The sequence below is a fragment of the Polyodon spathula genome, chromosome 21 (genome assembly GCF_017654505.1).
Source record: "Polyodon spathula isolate WHYD16114869_AA chromosome 21, ASM1765450v1, whole genome shotgun sequence".
Taxonomy (NCBI): domain Eukaryota; kingdom Metazoa; phylum Chordata; class Actinopteri; order Acipenseriformes; family Polyodontidae; genus Polyodon; species Polyodon spathula.
The window spans coordinates 29,100,952-29,113,314 of NC_054554.1; positions in this window are offsets into that span (position 1 = coordinate 29,100,952).

A 12,363-nucleotide genomic window follows, 5' to 3' on the forward strand; every position below is an offset into this window, starting at 1 on the left:
AATCAGTTCTTCTTCACAATGTATGGGCCTAGTTAAGAGGGTTTTGTAATGGCAAGATGGAATCCAACATTCTTGCCCTGACTTGCTCTTTACCTGCTGTACTTTGAGAATAATCCTCACAAAAAGCATGTCGTTAATGATGGTATTGTTTCCATGCAGTGTTTAGCTGGCACTACGCCATTCATGTCTTGTCTTATCATTTCATTTACATTGGTAAATGTGCTACAAGCTGATAGACATGCTCAGTGTGAACCGCTCTATAGCAAGCTTGTATTGCATGTCACCCAGCTGATGAAGCAGAAAGGCATACTGCAGGGCTTTTAGACAGCTGGCAACTTTTTAAAAGAGCGTTATTTATTTTTTTAAAAATGGAGTTTTTTTTTTTCCTTTGTCACAGGGGCAAGGGAGAGAACTGCACAAATAAGGCTGTGCATTAGCCACAAATTCTCAGAAACAGTTAGTCTTAAAATATTGAAATCCAGATAAATCCACACGTTCCAGAGCAGCGTGAAGCAAAAAAAAAAGAACACAAAGAAGCCGATAATATTTTAATGTTTTGTGCACTATAAGCTACGTATGCACAAATTGCTATTTTTAACCCTTTCATGTACAGGGAACATGTGTGTCCCACAAAAAAGTAATATCATGCTGACTTTCTTATTTTTGCAATGAGGTGCACAAAACAGGGTTTACAATATGCTGACAGGTTGGATCTGGTCATCCACATTTTCAGTTTGTGATGCTTGAGTCTCTCTCAAATGCATTTTAAGAAGAAACTGTTTGAACAGCCGCTCAATTCCTTGCGTTCCTTCAGAGTTGCACTGTTCAATTTGAATTGTTAATTTTCTCTTCGCGCTGCTGGGGTTCAGGGAGGGGGGAGTGACATTCTGTATGTCCCTTCCATTTTAGAAATTGTGGAACTTTAACAGTAAGGGATTGTTTATGGCCATTCCAAGGTAGAACTTACCAGGAACAAAGTCAAGTAGTCAAACGATGAAGGCACACGATATGCCCGTGCCACACAATCACGGTCATTCTAAAAATGAAAAGTGACATAGACAATGTAGCGTAATGCCAGGATAAGATTCCAGCTGTGAGGGCAGTATATTGACTCCTAATGCTCTTAAAAACGTGGGTATTGCTCCTTACAACACCCCGTGTACGGTGTCTGTTTTCATACTGGACAGTATGCATTTCGCTTGTCTTCAGAAGCCAGTGTTGTAAAAATGAATTAGCAGTCAGTGGCATGAATTATAGTTTCACTCTGTGAGGCTTGGGTTTCACATTCTAACAGTTACAAACATTTTCTCATCTCTTTCATTTCCAGCCGGCACAGAATGGTTGTATTAGGGTGATGTAATATTTTTATTTGCCGTGTAATGTTTGTTCCACAACACTAATTTGAATCAGATGGCGATACCTGCTGCCTGTATTTTGGGAGCCCTCGCAGGGTATCAGTTGCCATGGCGATTAATTCTCCTGGAAGTGCAGAACAATGTACAATAAGAAAATAACCAGCATTATTGTTTTTGTTTTTTCCTTTTCAAAACCTTTCTTTTTAAGACATGGTCCCATACGAAGCATTCATATTTCATTCTCAGTGTTCTTTGAAACGCTGTGCCCTGTTTAAGAAATCAATAATCTATAATGATGCAGAATGTTTATTAATATGCTTTATCATACCTCACTATTCTTTACAATGCTAACCTATGCTTTACCATGCTTTCACTATGCTTTATTACACTTTGCTATGCTTGAGGAAATGAATCTGTAATAATGCTGAACAAACTGCTTCTGTGATTGTACTCTTTTACATGTATAACACACACTTCTACATTGAACAAAGACATGAAGAACTTTTTTTAAGCACTGTGCTTTTTTTTTAACAGGGCAATTTTTTTCACAATTAGCAGTTTTTAAGTTGGAAGTGCCTTTACTAAAGCAGCAAAGTTAAGATCTTATCAATTAGAGATGTGTCTCCAACATCAATTTGTAACTCCCAGGTAGGTCTGGCTGCGGCAGCATTCATTGCACAGCGGGAACCCTTTTCAGCAGCTCACACTAAATGAGAGAGAGAGAGGGGGGAGATCTTAAGATTTGGAGCTCTATTCCCAGCATTCCAGCTGTTTATTTAAACAGCCTCCCCTGACCCACACTCATTCGTCACACTTCTACAATACCTGCTGCTCCATTGTCTCAGACCCCCTGTGTAAAGCAGTTGACAGTGCTCGGCTCCACTGTCTTTCTCTGGGACAGTAAATAAGCAAGGATTGACCCTGCAACTGTATCCGTGGTGTTTTCACAGCGTTATACCAGGATCAAAGGGAAGAGGGAATAGGGTCTCTCCCCGGGGGGAAGCTAGCTCCACCGCCGACTGCAGGATCAGAGAGGGACAGACACCGCTTTGAAATAATGATGAAACACCGGGAGGCTAGGGAGGTGCTGGCCGTCTGAGATTACAACAACAAATCTCGTCTCCCAGACAGACAGACACCCAGGAGTTGGGAGCGGAGGTGATCTGAATAGGATGGGTCCGGGTGAGGGGCAGACGGGACCTTTTGCCTGTTGAGCGCATCGAGGCTCTCTATGGCCTTGTGTGCAGCATGTCTCCACTCACCCACTGGAGTCGTGACTAGAGACAGTGCTTACACACACACACACGTACGCATGCATGCACACACAGGCAGCTGAGCTATTTCTGATGCTGTGCATCTTATTAAAGTGGTCCATTCAGCAATTTGGATATTGCAGGCTGGTCTTGCTCTAGATCTCAGGAGCTTGTCTTGGATGGATGTAACAAATGCAGTATTAATAATCAGTTCATTAGTGCCGCTGTAATGTATGTTGCTTACTCGTGTCATCCTTTTTATGGTGAAGGGATTATTTTTATTTAGAAAAATAAGGCAGGGTGTTACATCACTGGATCATTCCATCCATGGGGATCTAAGTGATTTAAAAACAGTTTTCAGAAACTAGTAATGCATATCAAGTGCTAAGGCTACAGCAGTATATATTGTGTGTACATAAATATTTCAACATATTTGTGCAATACATTCATTTTATTGGGTTCAATTAGTAAGTACACTCGACAGTAGTCTATTCTCAAAGATCATTTAGAATAAGCTAATGCGCAGGAGCCTGTCAGATAACAGAAAAGAATAGTACCCTAATATGGGATGCAGCCAATGCACGTCTTATTGTGTCATTAATGTCACAGCTCATTTGGTTCACCTTTTGAGTGCAGGCAAAACTGTGGATGGGCATTATAGTTAATAGCTGCTGCTGCTGCCATGGAAACAAAGTCTCATTTTTTTCCCCATCTTTTCTTTTGCATTTGGGTTTATTTGCATTGTTTTATATGACAGAAAATGCTGTTTAATTTCTACAAATGTGTGTCTGGTTTCAGCTGTTTTTTTTATTATTGTTCTGCTTCTTGGAATGATATGTCAGAGTGCCAGAGCTTTTCCTTTGAAAACGGGTGCATTGTTAATACATCTGTTTATACTGGATAGTCAACAATCTGTCAAGGACATCATGGTACATGTGAAGACACCTTACATTCCACTCGTTCAGCACATCTCAATCCCTGACTCACAACAGGTTCTGTCATCTTTTTCAGTGACCACGTTACTCATCTTCAGTGTTGAGAGTACAAGCAATTGAACAACGGTTTCTTCTTCAAGGCAAGATAAATTTCATTTTTATTCCGCATCTCATTTTGGAGTCTTGCATTCATTCAAATCCAATGTCAAAAAGTGTGGGCGAATTGTACGGTTTCTGAGTTTCTCTGAATTTATCGATTTTAAATATACTTGTTATATAACCGGAATACTTCATCGGCTCCTGACGAGGGTTGTATACATTCCACCAGCCTCGTTCATAGACTCATAATGCTCATATAGGGGACACCCTCCAGCTGTCCTCGTCCAGCGGCTTTCTGGTAATCTGACATGCAAGCTAACTAGAGATATGAAGAGAAAACCACTCCGTTGCTTCCCCTAATGGAGCGCCGCCCTGATAATTGCATTGTCACTTGAGACTTGGCAATCTGCAAATAGAAAACAAGAAGAAAATGTCAATACAATGCAGACATAAATAAGAGTGCATGAGACAGGTGTGTCAAGTTTTACCTTCTGGATTTCTTGTGCGTGGGGCGGGCACCTGACTTGGGGGGGCCCCGTTAAGGATATCCTATATATATATATATATATATATATATATATATATATATATATAGGTAATGAGAGAGAGTGAGATGTAGATAGATAGATGTGCAATGGTATTTATAGAAAGGGCTGGGGTATGGGAGGAGGGCTGCTGTTCATTGTGAATACCCTGCAGTCACACTGAATAAAAGCCCATCCTAATCATCATAATGGAAATAGATGCTTGTTCGAGCACTGTCTCATCTTTTGAAACGCAACTGTGCTCATTGTGAAAAACAAGCCAAAACAAAAGGTGCTTAATATTTGTAAACACTGAGTGCACTTGGACTTGTTACTGAGTGCAGCTGAATTGAATTATTTTAAACCTATCAGTAGGAGGACTGGCCTAAATAAATCCTCCACCTGCCCAGCCTTCTGCAGACGAAACAAAGAGGTGAGCCAGCCTCATTGCCTAGTTTGTTATGAAACGCGGTGGTTCGGGTGAAGTGTTTTTATACAGACTGCCGTGGATGAACACGCTCTATCAGAAGCAAGACACTCTGTGTAACAGCAGAGATCCATGATCTTGTGTCCATCCTCATCCTCTCCAAAGATCAATTCAGTTTATTTTTCACTAACTTCTGAACATTATCAGTAGCAGCAGCCTGCACCCCTGCCCCTCTCCACCTCCCGTTCCACATGCAGTTGTTGCGATTGTATCGCATTGTAAGCTCTGCTCAGCAGGGGGAGCTATGACGCCAGTCCCGCGACAGTAATGTGTCTCACGGCGCCACCCAGCCCGTCTGTTTTGCTAAAAGCTTTGGATGAAAGAAACAAACTCAGCGATGTCACCTTGTTAATATCAGTGCTGTCATTGTAGTAGAGGGATATTTGGTGTATTCACTTCTTTCTGTGTGTAATTCTGTTCCTCTTATGTTCGGGGGAGATATTTTCTAAGGTGTATTATTTCTTGAGCAATTCATTCTCTTAGTCTGTCAAAGATTTTACTTGTTAATTGGATCAGTATCATTAAATTTGAAATTGGAGGATCTAAATGAATGAAACAAAGATTGAGTATGTGTCGAAGCTATATACAGTTTACAGACAGCAAATACACCAATTAAAGGTCACTAATTAGCATTTGTGCAAACCAGTCATTTGCTGGTATGAGGATTCTCTCTGGTGCTCATGTTGCCCTCACTGTGGTAGAAGGTGTTTATTGTACACACTGCCTTGTGTTTAGAAAGTATGTAAAACATCTATTTTCATCAACTGAAAACTGGCAACAACAAAAATAATTTCTGTTGGGCAGTTTTGCAGTGCAGTTCAGCATTTCTAGGCATTTTTGTTTTGCAGTGAACTTTTGTTACAGTGCACTTGACAAGAGAGCAGACAAGACTGTACTTTTAATTACAGCTCTGTGTTCCTTTTTGTGAATTTGGAAATTAAAAACGAAAACGGTTGACTTGGCTTATTTTAGGATCCTGGCTGCTCGCTGGAATTTTTGTGTACAAAGGGTTTGTTTTGTTTTGAGCTCTGCTTAAAAACAACTTGGTTTAGAGAAAGTAAAAAAACAAAACCAAAACGAATGTGGGGTCTTTGTTATTGAGGGAGGGGTGGGGGCACTTCTGCATTCAAACCCCCTCAATAAATCTGCGGAGGGTTATTTGAAAGCGTGTTTTGTTATGTTAATGCAGTGATCGGAGCTGTATGGGACATCCAGCGAAAGCCTGATCTCTAAAGTAACCAGTCAGACTTTGCCATTTGGTAAATAATGCTATCACTATAGTACCCATCATCCTTTTGCTTGCCTTATTTTACAGAGGATCTCGCGCAATTTGTCTGCTGAGAATGTGGTTGAAAGTAAATGGATTAGGAGTTTAGCCTCTTCTACTTTGGAGGGGGTGGGGATTGTAGATGTATTTCTCCAGTGGATCAGCTTATTTTTACACTTGACTATTTTAAGTTGCTCAGCCCATCAAAGCACCATGCAGGTCAGTACACTGTTTCCTAATTTCTAAGATCTCTTCTGCTTCCACTGTGATGTCAAGGGGGGGTGGGGATTACAAAGTTCTTAACTGCATCTCTTCTGAATCGCTACCACCTGTTTCCTGGTGATTTAAGAGCGCACGATCTGTGTTTTTAGTTAAATGATAGATGTTTTTGTACAGTATATGCTGAAAGAACAGTAGGTGGGGAAGTTATTACATTCTTATTACACTGTAGTGTTCTTTTTTGAAATGTGAATAATGAACACCACAAAATTGTTGGTTTTTCTAGAATCTTTTGATTCGGTTAACGCCTATTTTTTTTTTTATATTCTTCCTGTGTTGAGGGGTTGAGAGTGGTTTTGACCTCTCTGTGTTAACTGACCTTTTGCTATTCTTTCAGTTTAATTTCAAGGGGGGGGGGGGGGGGGGGGGGGGGGGGGAGTTTTGCAAATAAATAAACCAGGAGCATGCCAGCTAAAACACTTTCTGGAATAAAAACAAACAAGCAACACACACAGCGATGTAACCCAGTCCTTCGATGTAATTGCGTGCTTCTGTAAAACTGTGGGCTCCTCCGAAGACGAGGCGTGCACAGTCCAAGCCAATTAGATGAGACTCGAGGCTGCCAGTGGCTTGTGCTAATTAAGTGTGCGTGAAACAAGAATTTCTGTTGCTTGTCATGGTAACCGTGGGACCTGGGCAAACAGGGTGATAGGTCACCGAGAGATAATTGAGAAGAGGTAGAATACCAGCAGGGCATGACTCTGAAACTTCATGATTTGTCTGAAACTGCATGACTCAAGGATGGTCAGTTCTAGCTGTGAGCACGGCTTTCTGATGATAGGGTGCTGCTTTAACTTGACTGCAGATGTTGTCAAGTCTTGAAAACAAGGTTTCTAACCGTTGAGTATGATGTACCGTTTAGTACGGCTGTGGTACCTGAGCTTTGCTGATTGCATTGACTGTATTGTATCTGCTAACCCTAAACTAATTGAGTTTAACTGCTGTTATGTAGAACTCAGCTTTGTAATCTGATTAGTTATTTAGCCAGCAAGTAATGTACATTCTAACTTAAGGTATTGTAGGACTAAGCATTGTTGTTATTCAACACCAGTTTCTATATAAAGTCTTAAGTAATTTCTGTACTTAAAAGGCTTCAAGGATATAACATGGAGTAATTTACAAAATGGAAGGGTTTTTTTTGCCTTCTGAGATTACACTACAACACAATGCTTTGACAATACCATTTTTTTTTCTTCTAAAAATGTATTAAGGCTTGTATCCGGGGAAACATAAAGCTTGACTCCCTTCACTGGAACAAACAGCTGAATTACCCCTGCATAAATAATTCAGCATTTGAGCATGGATGCCGTTCCTTGAGCCTGCTGTGAATGGGAACCATGGAAACATGAGAATGCTGCTCATCTCAATAACCTTCAGAGGCTGCATTGTGATGCTGTAATAAATGCAGTTTATAGTGTATAGTCAGAATGGAATATATTCGAATAGATCAGTTACTTACAGTGAGAAGGGTGAAATTATGGTAATCAATTTTGCTTTTGTACTTAGAAGTCCGTATTGGAAAATTGAAAAACAAAAAGCAAAGCAAGCTCTGGTAGCTGAAAGTAGATCCAAATTCAGGGCATAGCAAGCCGATTCCCTTCAGTCTTTATGAGCGGCATTTCAAAGTGTCCTCCATTCTTTAATTAACTCCTGTTTTTTTAAAGGAGGAAAAAAACCTGTGAATGTTACAAAAACAAAAGATAAAAACGTGTGGAGGGTGCGTAAGAGGACTTGAAATGTGTAACTTTGTAGTTTTGGTTCTGGCATTGAAAATTAAGCAGGTATTTTACTGCTTTCAGAAAACAGGAGTTAAATAAAGACTGGAGTAAACGCTTTGAAAATATGGCCCTGTACTATTTAAAGGTCCTCACAGAAGCCACCTCATGTGCCACTCTGCTTTATTCAACGTTTTGTGCTCTGTAAGCCAATGCTTGTTGTCTGGTAGGTGTTTGTTTCCGAGGCCAGTAATGTCCACTGCAAGATTGAGCCTCGATTCTTTTAATCTGAAGTGATCGAAGCTTCTGAAGAGAATATTTACACTGGGTCAATGTTTACACAGAATTCCCGTACAGAAAGCCAAATGAAATCTCTCTTCATTTTACTTCTCACTTTCCACAAGGCACAACTCCTTCCCAAGTGGTTGCTGTCACACGAACCTTATTGTCTCTTTGGATTAATAACCCAACCTTTTTAATTTGATTTAAAAACGAAAAGTTTAGTTGTTGCTAGGATACAGCACAGGGCTGAACGTTGGGTTTGAAATAAGTGGGATTTGAAAATGTGGCTTCACTTTTAAGGGAACTTTTGGTGGATAGAATGTCCATGTTTTTCCTTTTAACTAGCTTTCCTTTTTGGATTTTATTAAAATAAAATAAGTGTGACGAGCTTTACACAGAAACTTGGAAGGATCAGGGACATAACATTTGAGAGGTCTTGGTGTTGCAGTCCTTTTTGATGAGATAATCTGATGTAGTGTCATGTGCCAATGCCTTGCTAACACCGTGGAATGATTCTGTGGTCTTCTGAAAGCGTAAGGAATCCATGCCATATATTCTTCTGCGCTGCAGACATTAGACTGCTGCGCTGGCATCTCTTATTCTGCAGTGGCTCTGTTACAGTCCTGTGCATAGTATAGAAAATATGAGTCTGATCTCAGCCTGATGCTCTTTATTATGGCTCCCTTTCTAAAATGATTGAGTACTACTATATGAACCTGGCACTGTGTCACTCCGATCTGACGCAGCACCGTCAACTCTGAAATTATGTTCAGTAGTTGGGTGTCATTCCATAAACAGCCCTAGTTAAAGCAAAGCTACCCATTACTGCCTGTACACCTTGCCAGCAAGGGGCACATTAAGAGATAAAAGCTCTCGCTGTTTGTTAAAGGATAACTGGCACCAGACAGGTATCCCAGGCACCAGCTTCTTCATCTGGAAGGTCTTCAAAAATAAACCGCTTGGCTCTGTCTTTCCTTTTTAATTTCTTTTTTTTTGTTTCTTGTTTTTTTTTTAATGCTTTTTGGATCTGCTGAGAGGCGCACATTTTGTTTCCAAGGGCGTCTCGAGATATCTTTTTAATGGAATTGATTAAACCGCAGCAAGGAGGAATTTAGCCAAAGCAGAATTGTTTAGCTTTGCATTGGAATGGATCCAGGGTGTCAGGGTTAGCACCCCTAGTGCTGGAAATCCCACAAGATCTTTTCTGTCTGTGCCAAAGAAAGCACTTTCAGAGGCAGGTATAGGAACTGGACTGAACGTTGCATAGCGTTTTGATCCTCTCCCGTGTTTTATTGTCAGCTTGCTTAACCACTCTGTATAGATAATGGTTCAAACTGAGAGCACACATTCCGTACAGCTCTATAAACACTCTATAAACAGCATCCATTGCCTTACACACACTTGCTAATGGCAGGCTGTGTAACCAGTCCCACTGCTAAATGTTGAAATGTGCTTTTAATGCTTGGATTCGGTGTGTGATAACTCATATGGATCTTCAGCACAGTTATCAGACTGCTCTCTAAAGCTCTGCTGGAACAGTCAAGTGCGTTGTCAGAGTAGCACTGACTCACTCACAGCTACGGCTGCTGCTTTTTCAGGGCTTTGTGAAAGTTTTGTGTCCCACTTATTTACAAAGAGCGCAGGAGACCTTAGTCATCCTGGTTGAATCAATGAGTGATCTTCAATAGCAGTACAGTGGGGCTGCAACGCCATAGTGATCCAGGTAGGGACAGGAGATAATGAAATACATTTCAGTGGAAGCATGTCAGCTGAAGAGGGATGTGTTCCCAATGGCTTGTGCTAATAAATAATGTGAATACCAAGTTTAATCGCAATTTTTAAAAAGTTTTTCCAGATGTATGTAAATGTGATAGACAGGTGTACTGAAAGTCAGTCCCCCGATGTAACCCTAGAATGGAATTAAAACGTTTTTCCACATTTAAGGAAAAATATCAGATGTACGACCACCTCTGCTATATCCCTACTGCTTGGGATTTCATCCCCATGGTCTAAAGAGCCACAGTGATACATGTTCAGAACCACCGGTGAGCTGAAAATAGTACATTTGCTCACAATACAGCCCCTCCAGGAGATAGTCATTAATTTCTCATGGGATTTCTTACAGTCGAATGAAACAGGACTGGGTATTGATAGCCACACGTTATGGGCATTGTTTTTAGTTCCAATACCAGGGAGCTATAAATACCTGTTCATTCTGCTCAGCAGAATGGTGTGGTGCTTTGGGCGATGTTGCATGGTGAGGTGTAGCACTCCTGTACAGCTGGCCCCAGGTGCTGCCTCGCAGGGGGATCTGGGAGCACAGTGACCAGCTCTGTGTGGGAGAACTTCTCTCTCCTGCCAAGCAGATAGCTGCCCTGCTGAGATCTGTCATTCCAATTGAAGCTGTCAGTGCAAGTGCATGCCATTTCGTCTTAGCAAAGTCTTTCAAGAAAGTGGTTTAAATAGTGACGCGCAGAAATGTTTGAAGGTATCAAAGCCTTCGGAGTAGTACTCATGCCTTATCAGAGTTCCTTTCAAAGCAATTGTAGCTCGTCAGAAACTTTATTTAAAAAACTAAAAAGTGGAGCTTTAGTACCCGCACTGATGGCTTCTACAAGATGCATAGAAAAAGGTAGCATTGGCTGGTGTGGCAGTGCATGGTTGGAAATAGTATTGCATTAGAAGTGATAAGCATGTGAAAAGAATGGCAAGTTGAACAGCAGTTCATGTGCAAATGCAATTACCTGTCACCCCGACTACTAGAAAGGGTCTTCAAGAATCCAATGTACTGTCATCTTACAAATAGAGTCATCATATGTCTTTACTCCCCAATATAACGGCCACCTGATTCAGGCAGACAATGGGGGATTGGGCTCCACAGCTCTTGATTTCCTATTTTGGAATATACTGGGTTGTGCGGTACCTCTACCGTAATTTCCAGTATATAACACACACCGTGAACCATCCTGAGTAGAACAGGCGTGACAGAGCTGCCTTCAGTTAGATCCTTTGTATAACATGCACCTCTTCTCTGCTACCCTAGCAAGAGCACTGTGGTGTACTATACAGAATACCATATAGACTGCAAACCTGGTACACGGATCCTGTATATAATACCCAGACCTTCTACTTTGCAGAAGTGTGGAATAGGCTGACAGGTGCATCTAAAACTGAAGAAGAAAGCACTTGATCTTAACCAATAGTAGACCTCACTGGCTTCAGCTATTTTTTAAATGCCTGGGTAGTGGTGAAGCTGCATGCCTGCCTAGTCATCTTGTAGTTTAATGGAACAGACATGCTGCCAGCTCAACCAGCAAATCCCATCTGGTACGTTGCCATTTCCCAGTAGGGAAGCCTGTGCCTGCAGCATGGCTCCTAATGGATCTTGTTTGTTGCCTTATCAATTACTGTAATTGTATGATTGCTGACGTGGTCTTTAGCAATCTGTTTCCTTTTTTTTTTTTTTTTTTTTGCATCAGTACTTCTTAGACTGTTATTTAATAGAAAATCCCCAACTTAAATTTTTATAAATGCATTTCTGGAACTAAAACGGCATATCACATTTTGTGCATTCACAATAAAACTTAACTGGGTAAACAGAACATTTAATTAAGCTTTGAAAAAAATACTCACCTAAGTGTACTTTATCATTTTACTGTGAAAAGCTCAACATTCATAATGTGTGTATTGTTAGCGTTTGATATTTAAAAAGTAGAGGGAGGAGGAAAGGGTTGAAAAGTGTTCTGCAATCTCTACTGATACAGTCCACAGGTTTGAATTGAGATGCTCATTATTGCTGGCACCAATTTCTCGCAGCTCAAATTTAGATTCTCCATCTAACTTAATTGCTTTGCGCTGCTGGCAGCTGTTTTTGTGGCATTATCTAATTATGTGGAGAACCACCTCAATCAATCAATTAATCAATCAATATTTATTTTATGTAGCACCTTTCATAGTGCTTTACAAGATAGTGAGGAACAATGCATAATACATTAAATGCAGTGAAATACAGGGCATAGTACATTAAATACAAACAGTAAAAAACAATGCAGATGCATTAAATACAAGGCTAGGATGTGAGTTCTAAACATTGTGGATGCGCGTGTCATACAGAATCATACCAATAAGATGGAGTGAAAAACCTGAAATAGCAATTTACACAACAGC